This window comes from Phyllobates terribilis, unplaced genomic scaffold (genome assembly GCF_046119375.1).
Source record: "Phyllobates terribilis strain yellow unplaced genomic scaffold, ASM4611937v1 Scaffold_5__5_contigs__length_657084704, whole genome shotgun sequence".
Taxonomy (NCBI): Eukaryota; Metazoa; Chordata; class Amphibia; order Anura; family Dendrobatidae; genus Phyllobates; species Phyllobates terribilis.
The window spans coordinates 255,706,379-255,719,422 of NW_027362765.1; the positions used below are offsets into that span (position 1 = coordinate 255,706,379).

Sequence of the window (13,044 nt, forward strand, 5' to 3'; positions counted from 1 at the left end):
GGTGTTGCTCGGGTCACTGTGTACAGCAGTGACCACCCAAGCCGTGCTGCGTCCACCAGGTCCTGGACTCGGTCAACTCCCAGGCAACTCCGGAGTGTGGTCCTGAGCTCCTTTCTGACTCTCCCTTCTTCTGGCCGTTCCCACCAGGGATCCACCTAAGTCCGGCTCCCTCGGGCCTCTTGTTGGTGAACCCTTGTCTCTGGGTTCCCTGACCCTATTCTTGGTCTGCCTTCCGGGAGGATTTAGTGGGTGGTCGTGGCAGATCCTGCCCACGACCTCCGGTTCCTGGCTAAGGTGTGCTGTAGCCTCTGCCAGCTTGGGATCCGGTACCCTTTTGCCGACCCTTCACCCTTTTGTCCTTATTTTGGGATCTTGGGGTCCCCTCTGCGCCTCTGGGTCTCTCTTCCTTCTCCTCTGCTCTGCTTCTCAGGCTCTCAGACAGACTGACGTCTCACAGACTGACTGACCGACAACTGACTGACCCTGATCTAAGATGGTGCCCACCTTATATACTCCCTCTATGTGTGAGCTCAGGTGACCAGCACCCAATGAGCTCCTAGCTTTACCCAGGCTGCTCCCCCTATCTGCCCCTACACTACTGGGATGTTCCACCCCCTCCCACTCCAGCCAGGAACAGACACTGTCGTACCTGCACATTTCTCTAGTGGGAGTACCATCGGTCTGTTCCCCGGAAATGGGATGTGTGTAGTGCATGCAGCTAACTGAGCTCAGTTCCACACTCCATCCTTACCCGGGAGTGGAATACCACACCTCTGGGTTGAGGTGCAATACCCCTGTAGCAGCCGAATCCTCAGGGTGCTACACATGCATTACACCACATGTCCGGGGGGCAGGGCGACCGATATGCTCCAAGTAGAGCACGACAGTCCCTGTCCCTGGCTGGAGTGGGGGGAGGGGAGGGAACACCTAGGAAAGGGGGAAGTGCAGGAGCAGGTAGGAAGCAGTTCCTGGGTACACTTAGAGGGAGGTACAAAAGGTGGGAACCATCTTAGTTCAGAGAGAAGTGGGTTGAGTGGAGTCAGAGAGAAGATGTGACAGAGCAGGACTCTGTGGAGCTCTGCTCCAGACTCGGGTCTAGCCTGTGAGACCCAGTCAGCACTGAAAGAAGAGAAAGAGAGAGTGGGGGAGAAGAGATGAAGAAGAGCGGAGGAGGCTCCAGGAACACAGAGGAGAGAAGGGACCCCAGGGGTGTGGACCGGCTGGTAGCCACCATACGCCTGCATCTACCTGAGTAGTGGGGTCAGGCCAAGGGAGAGACTGGTCCCCGAAACTAGTGGAGGCGGGGAACTACCCTCAACTAGAAACCGGAGGCTGTGACATTTTATATGGTGCAGCTCCTCGCTACACCGGCTAGGAAAGCACCACATAGGGTCAGGGAAACGGGCGCCGAAGTTTACCAGAGAAAGCCCGAGGCAGCCGGACAGAAGCGTGGTCACTATTGGGGTATGACAGGCCAGAGGAAGGACACGAGACGGGGGTCCTGTGAAGCGCTCCAAAGTTATCTGAGAGTTGGCCGAGCCCCCTCACCTGGTGAACATGGTGCGACGCAGGAAGTTACAGCCGGCCGGAGTAACGTGGAGTAACGAACTGTGAGTAAAGATCCTGGACTGCATTACAAAGACTCTGAGTTATTATTCCCACGCACCATCACCCCCATCATTCACCTACACTGCCCTGGGGCTACACTCTTCCCGTGGGGAGTTATACCATCCCTGTGCTGATCACCAACATCAGCCCCAGCGGTTTGCCCTGCAGCGGCGGTTCATCCTGACCACAATCCACGGGTGGCGTAGTCGGACATTTGAAAATAATGAAAACCATAACAATAGACTGCCACTAGTTTGACCACCCTGAGCCACGGGACCGGGTCATCGCCACGGTGACTACAACCCCCAGCATCCCACCAAAGGCCCGGTTCCGGGTTCCCCGCGTGGCCCAGGGGGCGAGTCACTATCATTCAGTGATGTTGAGAAGTCTGGCCCAATCCAGCCCTTGTTAATTTTTATAAGAGTCAGCCTGTCAGCATTTTCAGTTGACAGGCGCTTATCAGTTATAATTCCCCAGCGGCACTAAAAACCCGCTCTGATAAAACGCTGGCGGAAGGGCAGGCCAGGACCTCCAAGGCATAGAGAGCCAGTTCATTCCACGTATCCAGCTTGGATACCCAATAATTATAAGGGACAGCGGAATCATGGAGGACGTTGGCAAGGTTATCCCTCAGCATCTTCCCAAACTTTGCACTCCTTGTGAGAGTACCCCGCGCCTCAGGGCCTGTGCGATGGGAGGGTCTGAGAAAACTCTCCCAGAATTTTGACAGTGTTCCCCTGCCTCTGCTGGATTGAAGTTGTGTCTCTCTCGCCTGTACTCCTTGGTTGTCCAACGAAGTGTGCCCTCTGCCGCCAGTGTTTTTAGATGGGAATTTTTTTTAATAGTTCCGCAACAAGGGCCTTCTAGTACAGCCCTATTTTTGTAGACCTGTCCGCCTCAGGAATAAGAGATATGAAGTTCTCCTTGTATGCGGGGTCTAGAAGTGTCACCAACCGGTAATGACTGTCACCCAAAATTTTGAGAACACGAGGGTCATGGGAAGGGCAGCATAAGATAAACTCAGCCATGCGTGCCAGACTACTAACAGGCAAGACTTCTGTGTCCTCACCAAGAGGATGACTGACCATGCTCTCCTCCTCCTCTCTGTCCTCTGGCCATCCACGCTGAACAGACGGTATGACAGCTGTGCAGGTAGTACCGTCTATAGTGCATGAAACTAGCTCCTGTCCTTCCTCCTCCTCCTCTTCTTCCTCATTGTCACACAATCCACGTTGGAATGAAATGAGGCTTGGCTGTGTGTAATCACCCTGTATGGATCCTTGCTCCATCTCATCGTGCTCCGCCTGCAATGCATCCTCTTTGATTGTGAGCAGAGAGCGTTTCAGAAGACAGAGAAGCGGGATGGTGATGCTAATTATGGTGTCATCGCCGCTCACAATCTTGGTGGAGTCCCCAAAGTTTTGGAGGATGGTACATATGTCTGACATCCATGTCCACTCCTGAGGTCTTATGTGTGGAGTCTGAACTGAATACCGACGGCCTTGTTGATGCTGGTACTCAACAACTGCCCTCTTCTGCTCACAAATCCTTCCCAACATCTGCAGTGTAGAGTTCCAACGCGTGGGGACATCACACACCAGTCTGTGAGCCGGAAGCTGCAAACGCTGCTGAAACACGGCAAGGGCAGCGGAAACTCTAGCTGACTTTCTAAAATGGGCACACAGGCGGCGTACTTTAACAAAGAGATCCAGCAGCTTCGGGTAAGATTTGAGAAACCACTGAACCACAAGGTTAAGCACATTGGCCAGGCATGGTACGTGTGTGAGCTCTCCTCGCCTCAGAGCCGCCACCAGGTTCCGGTCATTGTCACACATGACCATGCCTGGCTGTAGGTTCAGTGGTGTGAGCCACAGATCTGCCTGCTCTTTTAGAGCTGTCCACAATTCTTCAGCATTGTGCGGTTTGTCACCTAAGCATATTAGCTTTAGCACAGCCTGTTGCCGCTTGGCCGAGGCAGTGCTGCAGTGCTTCCAGCTTGTGACTGATGTGGTCATTTCGGAGATGGAGGCTGAAGAGGAGAAGGAGGCTGAGGAGGATGAGGTGCAGGAGCTGTAGACCATGGAGGCAACCTCGATTGACCTAGGGACCGTAATCCTTGGCGTCGGGAGGACGTGTTCTGTCCCAAGGTCGGACTGGGTCCTGGCTTCCACTATGTTAACCCAGTGTACCATCAGTGAGATGTACACCGGGAGAAATAGTGGCGGCTGGGGACCAAGTACCGAGGGACGGCCGCCGCCATCAGGTTGCGGAATGCTTCCGTCTCCACGAGCCTAAAAGGCAACATTTTGAGCACAAGCAGTCGTGAAATGTGAGAATTCAGTAGTGTGGCTTGCGGGCCGTTGGCTGCATATTTGCGCTTGCGTTCCGAAGACTGGGGTATGGACAACTGAACGCTGCGCTGGGACAAGGACATGGACGTGCTTCTTGATGCTGCTACTTGAGAATGCGCAACGACAGGTGCAGGGCAGGAGGCATCTCCGCATGCACCATGGACAGGGGATTGCCTTGCATGCACAACAGTAGAAGAAGCAATGGTGCCACCTGCAGACACTGTTCCTGGACCCTGGGGTTCGGGTGCTTAGCTGCCATGTGCCTGATCATGCTGGTGGTGGTCAGGCTGGTCGTTTTGCCACCCCTGCTGATGCTGGCCTGGCAGGTGGTGCAAATGGCCTTTTTGGAGTTATCGGCAGAGTCTTTTAAAAGCAACCAGACTCGGGAAGACCTAACAGTTGTACTGGAAACTTCCTTCGTGTTGATGTTACAGGGAATGGTTGCCTGCCTTCTGTCTGCGGCCACCACACTGCTTCTTCCTGCCTGTTGGGGTGCTCTGCCTCTCTCCCCCTGTGTGCTGCTGTCCTTGCTCTGCATGTCCTCCTGCCAGGTTGGGTCAGTTACTATATCATCCACCACCTTGTCTTCCACTTCTGCTCCCTGGTCCTCCTCCTGACTGTCTGGCAATTGTGTCTCATCATCGTCCACCTCTTGTGACACTTTCCCACCGTTGGCTTCGTGTGACCGTGGCTGCTCAAATATTTGGGCATCGCTACGTACGATCTCCTCTTGCCCCGCTTTAAGTGGACTGGGCTAGAGACCCGAATCTATAAATGGAAAAGTGAACAGCTCTTCAGAGACTCCAAGTGTGGGATCAGTTGTCTCTGGGCACTCAGCATGGTGGGAGGAAGGAGGATCAGGGTGAGGAATATGCGGTCCAGACTCAAGGCTACTGAGACTTGACCGTGTGGAAGACAGGGTGGTGGTGGTGGCTAAGTGACTGGAAGTATTATCCAATATCCAACCAACAACCTTTTGACACTGCTCTGGGTTCAATAGTGGTGTGCTGCGGTCCCATAGAAATTGGGACAGGAAGGTCAGGCGAGAAGATGTGGGTTTTTGTTGTGGCACAATTTCAGCCCACGGCCTTGTCTTCGGCCTCTACATGCACCATTACCATCACGTCCAGTTCCCCATACCTTGCCACGTGCCTTTCCCATTTTAAATGGAGGACAGTATCTTCCACGCTCACTACAAATGACTGAGTTTGGAGCGAACTTATATGTGATACGTGTGACGGGGAAAAATGAGTTTTAAATACCTGGCCTGGAGGTAAGTAGTTTGAACAGCAAACTGCTGTGAATTGCTTCACTGACACACTAAAGGAAATTTTTAATGGAGGCCAGAAATGGCAGTATTTTCTCACAACGTATATGTGATCCGTGTGACAGAGAAAACAGAGTTTTAAATACCTGGCCTGTAGGTAAGTAGTTTGAACAGCAAACTGCTGTGAATTGCTTCACTGACACACTAAAGAAAATTTTTAATGAAGGCCAGAAATGGCAGTATTTTCTGACAACGTATATGTGTGGCGCCCCTGAGGGTCCACACAGGGGTACTGCACCTCAGATAGAGGTGTGGTATCTCCTCTTCCAGGTAAGGATGGAGCATTTCTCAGGACCCCACTTCACACTCAACACTACACCACTCCTGTCCTGTAGGGGGCCTAAATGCACCAGGGTGCTGCCCCAGTCCGGGATAGAGGAGATGGGGGGAAGCAAAGATAGGGGGAGCCATGTAGTGAGTGAGGGTGGAGGACACACTTCTAGGAAACACTCATTGATTCATATTTAATCTACGGCAATCTTAAATTCAAGGTCTTTGATTGTGGTCTTCTGCCAGGGTCCAGCAAGTGTCTGCAGCTGACTAAAGATACACGGTCCTCGTTCTCTGGCCTTGAGACGAGGAGCGGGTAAGACTTAACCACTGTCTCTACCCGGTCAGGGTCCTGCCCTAAGAAGGCCTTGGAGGGGAGCAGAGGAGATAGGCTCCACAGGCAAAAGGATCCCAGGGGGATACGGACGGAGCGGAGTCGCCACCTGTACTCTTTATTCTCGCCTAGTCAGAGGGATTCCTGCTGCAAGAGGGGTGACCGGCCACCGATATCTGACTTTGTCACTTCAAGTCTCAGTCAGAAAAACCCGGAGGCTTAGTGGATTCCAGGGGGATACGGACGGAGCGGAGTCGCCACCTGTATCTCTTACACTGCGTTTATCCAGTGGGACCCGGCCTTACACTACGTTCATACCACACACAGTCAGGAGAAGACTCAGTGGGAGAACTTACCAAGGAGAGGAACACACACCAGCGGGGTCTCGACAGGTGCTCCTGATCTACCTGGGAAGTGCTGAACCCCTTTCTCGGTGGCCGCAGTACGCCATGTGTAGCAGAGAGAAGCTTTGTGGCTGAAAGTTCATCTAAAGTGAGTAAAGACCCGGATGACTTCACACACCGCCTCAGCCTGTTATTTCCTCCGCGGCACTGCACCCACCATCCCTTCTCACACTGCCCTGAGGCCTGCTCCGCCTGTGGGGAGCCGTCTCATCTTAGATGCCCGTAACACCAGCCTCAGTGGACGGTTGCAGCGCTGGTGTCCATCACCGGAAACCACAGGTGGCACAGTCGAAATACCACTCATCCTTGAAAGCCCAATATTTTTATGTGACATCCCTGGCCACGGAACGGGTCCAGGCCACGACTGCATCCCCCGCAACACCTACACTGACCCGGCTCCGAGTAACCCCATTTCGCAGGGAGGGCGTAGGCGTCACATATGTGATCCGTGTAATGGAGAAAACAGAGTTTTAAATACCTGGCCTGTAGGTAAGTAGTTTGAACAGCAAATTGCTGTGAATTGCTTCACTGACACACTGAAAGAAATTTTCAATGGAGGCCAGAAATGGCAGTATTTTCTGACAACGTATATGTAATCCGTGTGATGGAGAAAACAGAGTTTTAAATACCTGGCCTGTAGGTAAGTAGTTTGAACAGTAAACTGCTGTGAATTGCTTCACTGACACACTAAAGGAAATTTTTAATGGAGGCCAGAAATGGCAGTATTTACTGACAAAGTATATGTGATCCATTTGACGGAGAAAATACAGTTTCAAATAGCTGGATTTCTAGCGCTGTAATATGGAAAGGACCTGGCTGTATTCTGCAGTGCCAACAAGCAAATGGTGCAGAAAAACGGTGTTCTCTGGATTGTTTTTTAAGCAAATAATGAGGATTAAGATCCAAAGAAAAGTATTCCTGGCCCCTGAGACCTGGGCTTTTGTATAGAAATATCTAACAGCAGCAGAAGGCAGAATTGGAATGGAGCCTCTTGTGCTATATGCACTGCAGTCTGCTATATACCCTGCCTGCCTATATACACTGCCTGCCTGATATATCCGCAGATGGATTAGTTAGTCCTCAAAAGTACTGTTTGTTAAGATGGATATGTGTAATGTACAGTTTTTCTCCCTACATTACCTAATATACAAGCAAATCTCTCCCTGACGGAGCAGCACCTCTCCCTACACTGTCTGATTCCGGAGTGACTGTGACGAACATGGCTGCTCCAGATCTGATATAGACCTGATGACGCTGTGCGGCCAGCCAATCACTGTAATGCCACGACCAAGATGGCTATGGCATTGCAGTGAGTGGCAGGCAATCCCTGCATGTTGATTGGCACTCTAAAGAGCGCCAAACATTCAGGAAGGGGACCCGAGCTCCCACCGAGCAACCCCGGAAATACTCGGCGAGCGCCGAGCATCTAGAGCAGTGAGATGCTCGGGCGAGCACTGACCAGGAGCGAGCATGCTCGCTCATCACTACTAATTAATGAACAAACGAGCAGCGATCACGCCTGCTTCCCATGCTGTAGGCTCCCTACAGACTGAAGCTGGCTTCTGCAGCACTGCCAGATAAAAGCCAGGAGCCTATTAAGACATGTGCATTGTCTGTTCCATTCTTCCATTCTTGCATTATTCATTTGTCCCATTGTTCCATTGTCTTGAGGCGCGTGGGACATTAGGGGGGAGAGGAGAATGTGTGAAAATAGGTGGGCGTTTAGGGGACGTATCAGATATTAAACTAATAAGAAAAGATACTACACTTGATCTTAGCCAAAAGGCCTAGAAGCGATTACCTGAATTGGTTTTGGTCTATGGCGGCACCCTGGCCCCAAGAAGGCACCCATTCTAGGGATAGGGACTAAAACTCCCCTTAGGAAGACATGTTGTTCATCAATAGACACCTTAAAACCCACAACTATACTGCTTGTTGCAGATGCACATCACACGTTTTTGATATGCATAAGTCCACCTATTTTCACACATTCTCACACCCAATGTCCCACGTGCCTCAAGACCGGGAGGGGGGGATAATAGAAAGGATAGCTAATTAATGAACAAACGAGCAGCAGTCACCCCTGCTTCAGAGTCTGTAGGATCCCTACAGACTGAAACTGGATGCTGCAGCACTGCCATATAAAAGCCAGGAGCCCTTTATGACACGTGTAATGTCTGTTCCATTGTTCCAATCTTGCATTATTCATTTGTCCCATTGTTCCATTGCCCCCTAACAATGGGACAATGGAATAATGCAAGAATGGAAGAATGGAACAAACATTGCTTGTGTCATAATGAGCTCCTGGCTTTTATTTAGCTGTGCTGCAGCAGCCAGCTTTAGTCTGTAGGGAGCTTACAGACTGGGAAGCTGGGGGGACCCCTGCTCTTTTGTTCAATAATTAGTTACCTTCTCTACCCCCCACCCTTGCTGATCTTGAGGCGTGCGGGACATTAGGGAGGAGAGGAGAATGTGTGAAAATAGATGGGCGTTTAGGGGACATATCAGATATTAAACTTATAAGAAAATATACTATACTTGATCTTACCCAAAAGGCCAAGAAGCAATTGCCTGAATTGGTTTTGGCCTATGGCTGCACCCTGGCCCCAAGAAGGCACCCATTGTAGGGATAGGGAAAAAGACTCCCCTTAGGAAGACATGTTGTTCATCAATAAACACCTCAAAACCCACAACTATACTGCTTGTTGCAGATGCACCCTACACGTTTTTAATCTGCATAAGTCCACCTATTTTCACACATTCTCCCCCTCCCCCAATGTCCCACCAGCCTCAAGACCGGGTGGGGGGGGTAGAGAGGATGACTAATTAATGAACAAACGAGCAGCAGTCCCCCCTGCTTCCCAGTCTGTAGGCTCCATACAGACTGAAGCTGGCTGCAGCAGCACTGCCAGAGATAGCCAGGAGCCCATTATGACATGTGCAATGTCTGTTCCATTCTTCCATTCTTGCATTATTCCATTGTCCCATTGTTAGGGGGCAATGGAACAACGGTACAATGGAATAATGCAAGAATGGAAGAATGGAACAGACATTGAACGTGTCATAATGGGCTCCTGGCTTTTATCTAGCTGTGCTGCAGTAGACAGCTTGAGTCTGTAGGGAGGCTACAGACTGGGAAGCAGGGGGGACCGCTGCTCATTTGTTCAATAATTAGTTAGCCTCTCTACCCCCTACCCTTCCCAGTCTTGAGGCGCGTGGAACATTAGGGGTGAGAGAAGAGGAGAATGTGTGAAAATAGGTGAGCGTTTAGGGGACGTATCAGATATTAAACTGATAAGAAAAGATAGTACGCCTGATCTTAGCCAAAAGGCCAAGAAGCAATTACCTGAATTGGTTTTGGCCTATGGCGGCACCCTGGCCCCAAGGAGGCACCCATTGTAGGGATAGGGACAAAGACTCCCCTTAGGAAGACATGTTGTTCATCAATAGACACCTTAATACCCACAACTATATTGCTTGTTGCAGATGCATCCTATAAGTTTTTAATCTGCATAAGTCCACCTATTTTCACACATTCTCCCCCTCCCCCAATGTCCCCCGCGCCTCAAGACTGGGTGGGGGGGTAGAGAGGATGATTAATTAATGAACAAATGAGCAGCGGTCCCCCCTGCTTCCCAGTCTGTAGGCTCACTACAGACGGAAGCTGGCTGCTGCAGCTCTGCCAGAAAAAGCCAGGAGCCCATTATAACACGTGCAATGTCTGTTCCATTCTTGCATTATTCCATTGTCCCATTGTTCCATTGCCCTCTAACAATGGGACAATGGAATAATGCAAGAATGGAGAAATGGAACAGACATTTCACGTGCCATAATGAGCTCCTGGCTTTTATCTAGCTGTGCTGCAGCAGCCAGCTTCAGTCTGTAGGGAGCCTATAGTCTGGGTAGCAGGGGGGACTGCTGCTCGTTTGTTCAATAATTAATTACCCTCTCTACCCCACTTCCCAGTCTTGAGGCGCGTGAAACAATAGGGGGGAGAGGAGAGAAGAATATGTGAAAATATGTGGATGTATAGGGGATGCATCAGATATTAAACTTATAAGAAAAGATACTATACTTGATTTTAGCCAAAAGGCCGAGAAGCAATTACCTGAATTGGTTTTGGCCTATGGCGGGACCCTGGCACCAAGAAGGTACCTATTGTAGGGATAGGGACAAAGACTCCCCGTAGGAATACATGTTGTTCATCAAGAGACACCTTAAAACCCACAACTATACTGCTTGTTCCAGATGCACCTCACATGTTTTTAATCTGCATAAGTCCACCTATTTTCACACATTCTCCCTTCCCCCAATGTCTCACGAGCCTCGAGACCGGGTGGTGGGGGGGGAGAGAGGATGACTAATTAATGAAAAAGCGAGCAGCGGTCCCCCTTGCTTCCCAGTCTGTAGGCTCCCTACAGACTGAAGCTGGCTGCTGCAGCTCTGCCAGATAAAAGCCAGGAGCACATTATGACACGTGCAATGTCTGTTCCATTCTTCCATTCTTGCTTTATTCCATTGTCACATTGTTCCATTGCCCCCTAACAATGTGACAATGGAATAATGCAAGAATGGAAGAATAGAACAGACATTGCACGTGTCATAATGGGCTCCTGGCCTTTATCTATCTGTGCTGCAGAAGCCAGCTCCAGTCTGTAGGGAGCGTACATACTGGGAAGCTGGGGGGACCATTACTCGTTTGTTCAATAATTAGTTATCCTCTCTACCACTCACCCTTCCCGATCTTGAGGCACATGAGACATGAGGGGGGAGAGGAGAGGAGAATGTGTGAAAATAGGTGGACGTACGGTACAGACCAAAAGTTTGGACACACCTTCTCATTTAAAGATTTTTCTGTATTTTCATGACTATGAAAATTGTACATTCACACTGAATGCATCAAAACTATGAATTAACACATGTGGAATTATATACTTAACACAAAAGTGTGAAACAACTGAAAATATGTCTTATATTCAGGTTCTTCAAAGTAGCCACCTTTTGCTTTGATGACTGCTTTGCCCACTCTTGGCATTCTCTTGATGAGCTTCAAGAGGTAGTCACCGGAAATGGTTTTCACCTCACAGGTGTGCCCTGTCAGGTTTAATAAGTGGGATTTCTTGCCTTATAAATAGGGTTGGAACCATCAGTTATGTTGTGCAGAAGTCTGGTGGATACACAGCTGATAGTCCTACTGAATAGACTGTTAGAATTTGTATTATGGCAAGAAAAAAGCAGCTAAGTAAAGAAAAATGAGTGGCCATCTTTACTTTAAGAAATGAAGGTCAGTCAATCCGAAAAATTGGGAAAACTTTGAAAGTGTCCCCAAGTGCAGTTGCAAAAACCGTCAAGCGCTACAAAGAAACTGGCTCACATGAGGACCGCCCCTGGAAAGGAAGACCAAGAGTCACCTCTGCTTCTGAGGATAAGTTTATCTGAGTCACCAGCCTCAGAAATCGTAGGTTAACAGCAGCTCAGATTAGAGACCAGGTCAATGCCACACAGAGTTCTAGCAGCAGACACATCTCTACAACAACTGTTAAGAAGAGACTTTGTGCAGCAGGCCTTCATGGTAAAATAGCTGCTAGGAAACCACTGCTAAGGACAGGCATCAAGCAAAAGAGACTTGTTTGGGCTAAAGAACACAAGGAATAGAAATTAGACCTGTGGAAATCTGTGCTTTGGTCTGATGAGTCCAAATTTAAGATCTTTGGTTCCGACCACCATGTCTTTGTGCGATGCAGAAAAGGTGAACGGATGGACTCTACATGCCTGGTTCCCACCGTGAAGCATGGAGGAGGAGGTGTGATAGTGTGGTGGTGCTTTGCTGATGACACTGTTGGGGATTTATTCAAAATTGAAGGCATACTGAACCAGCATGGCTACCACAGCATCTTGCAGCGGCATGCTATTCCATCCGGTTTGCGTTTAGTTGGACCATCATTTATTTTTCAACAGGACAATGATCCCAAACACACCTCCAGGCTGTGTAAGGGCTATTTCACCAAGAAGGAGAGTGATGGGGTGCTACGCCAGATGACCTGGCCTCCACAGTCACCAGACCTGAACCCAATCGAGATGGTTTGGGGTGAGCTGGACTGCAGAGTGAAGGCAAAAGGGCCAACAAGTTCTAAGCATCTCTGGGAACTCCTTAAAGATTGTTGGAAGACCATTTCCGGTGACTACCTCTTGAAGCTCATCAAGAGAATGCCAAGAGTGTGCAAAGCAGTCATCAAAGCAAAAGGTGGCTACTTTGAAGAACCTAGAATATAAGACATATTTTCAGTTGTTTCACACTTTTTTGTTAAGTATATAATTCCACATGTGTTAATTCATAGTTTTGATGCCTTCAGTGTGAATGTACAATTTTCATAGTTATGAAAATACAGAAAAATCTTTAAATGAAAAGGTGTGTCCAATCTTTTGGTCTGTACTGTATAGGGGACGTATCAGATATTAAACTGATAAGAAAAGATATTACACTTGATCTTAGCCAAAAGGCCGAGAAGCGATTACCTGAATTGGTTTTGGCCTATGGCTGCACCCTGGCCCCAAGTAGGCACCCATTGTAGGGTTACGGACAAAAACTCCCCTTAGGAAGACATGTTATTCATCAATAGACACCTTAAAAACCATAACTATACTGCTTGTTGCAGATGCACCCCACACGTTTTTAATCTGCATAAGTCCACCTATTTTCACACATTCTCCCCCCCCCCATTATCCCACATGCCTCAAGACCGGGGGGGG

The 13,044-nt window shown here is 49.4% G+C and overlaps 5 pseudogenes; all 5 read right to left on the bottom strand.

Annotated features, from left to right (window-relative positions):
- Positions 1 to 7,991: 7,991 nt before the first annotated feature.
- Positions 7,992 to 8,092, bottom strand: LOC141150882 (U2 spliceosomal RNA; annotated as a pseudogene).
- Positions 8,093 to 8,761: 669 nt separating this feature from the next.
- On the bottom strand, positions 8,762 to 8,862 carry LOC141151009 (U2 spliceosomal RNA; annotated as a pseudogene).
- Positions 8,863 to 9,518: 656 nt separating this feature from the next.
- On the bottom strand, positions 9,519 to 9,637 carry LOC141150944 (U2 spliceosomal RNA; annotated as a pseudogene).
- Positions 9,638 to 10,197: 560 nt separating this feature from the next.
- On the bottom strand, positions 10,198 to 10,399 carry LOC141150988 (U2 spliceosomal RNA; annotated as a pseudogene).
- A 2,273-nt stretch (positions 10,400 to 12,672) lies between these two features.
- Positions 12,673 to 12,807, bottom strand: LOC141150864 (U2 spliceosomal RNA; annotated as a pseudogene).
- Between the last annotated feature and the right edge of the window lie 237 nt (positions 12,808 to 13,044).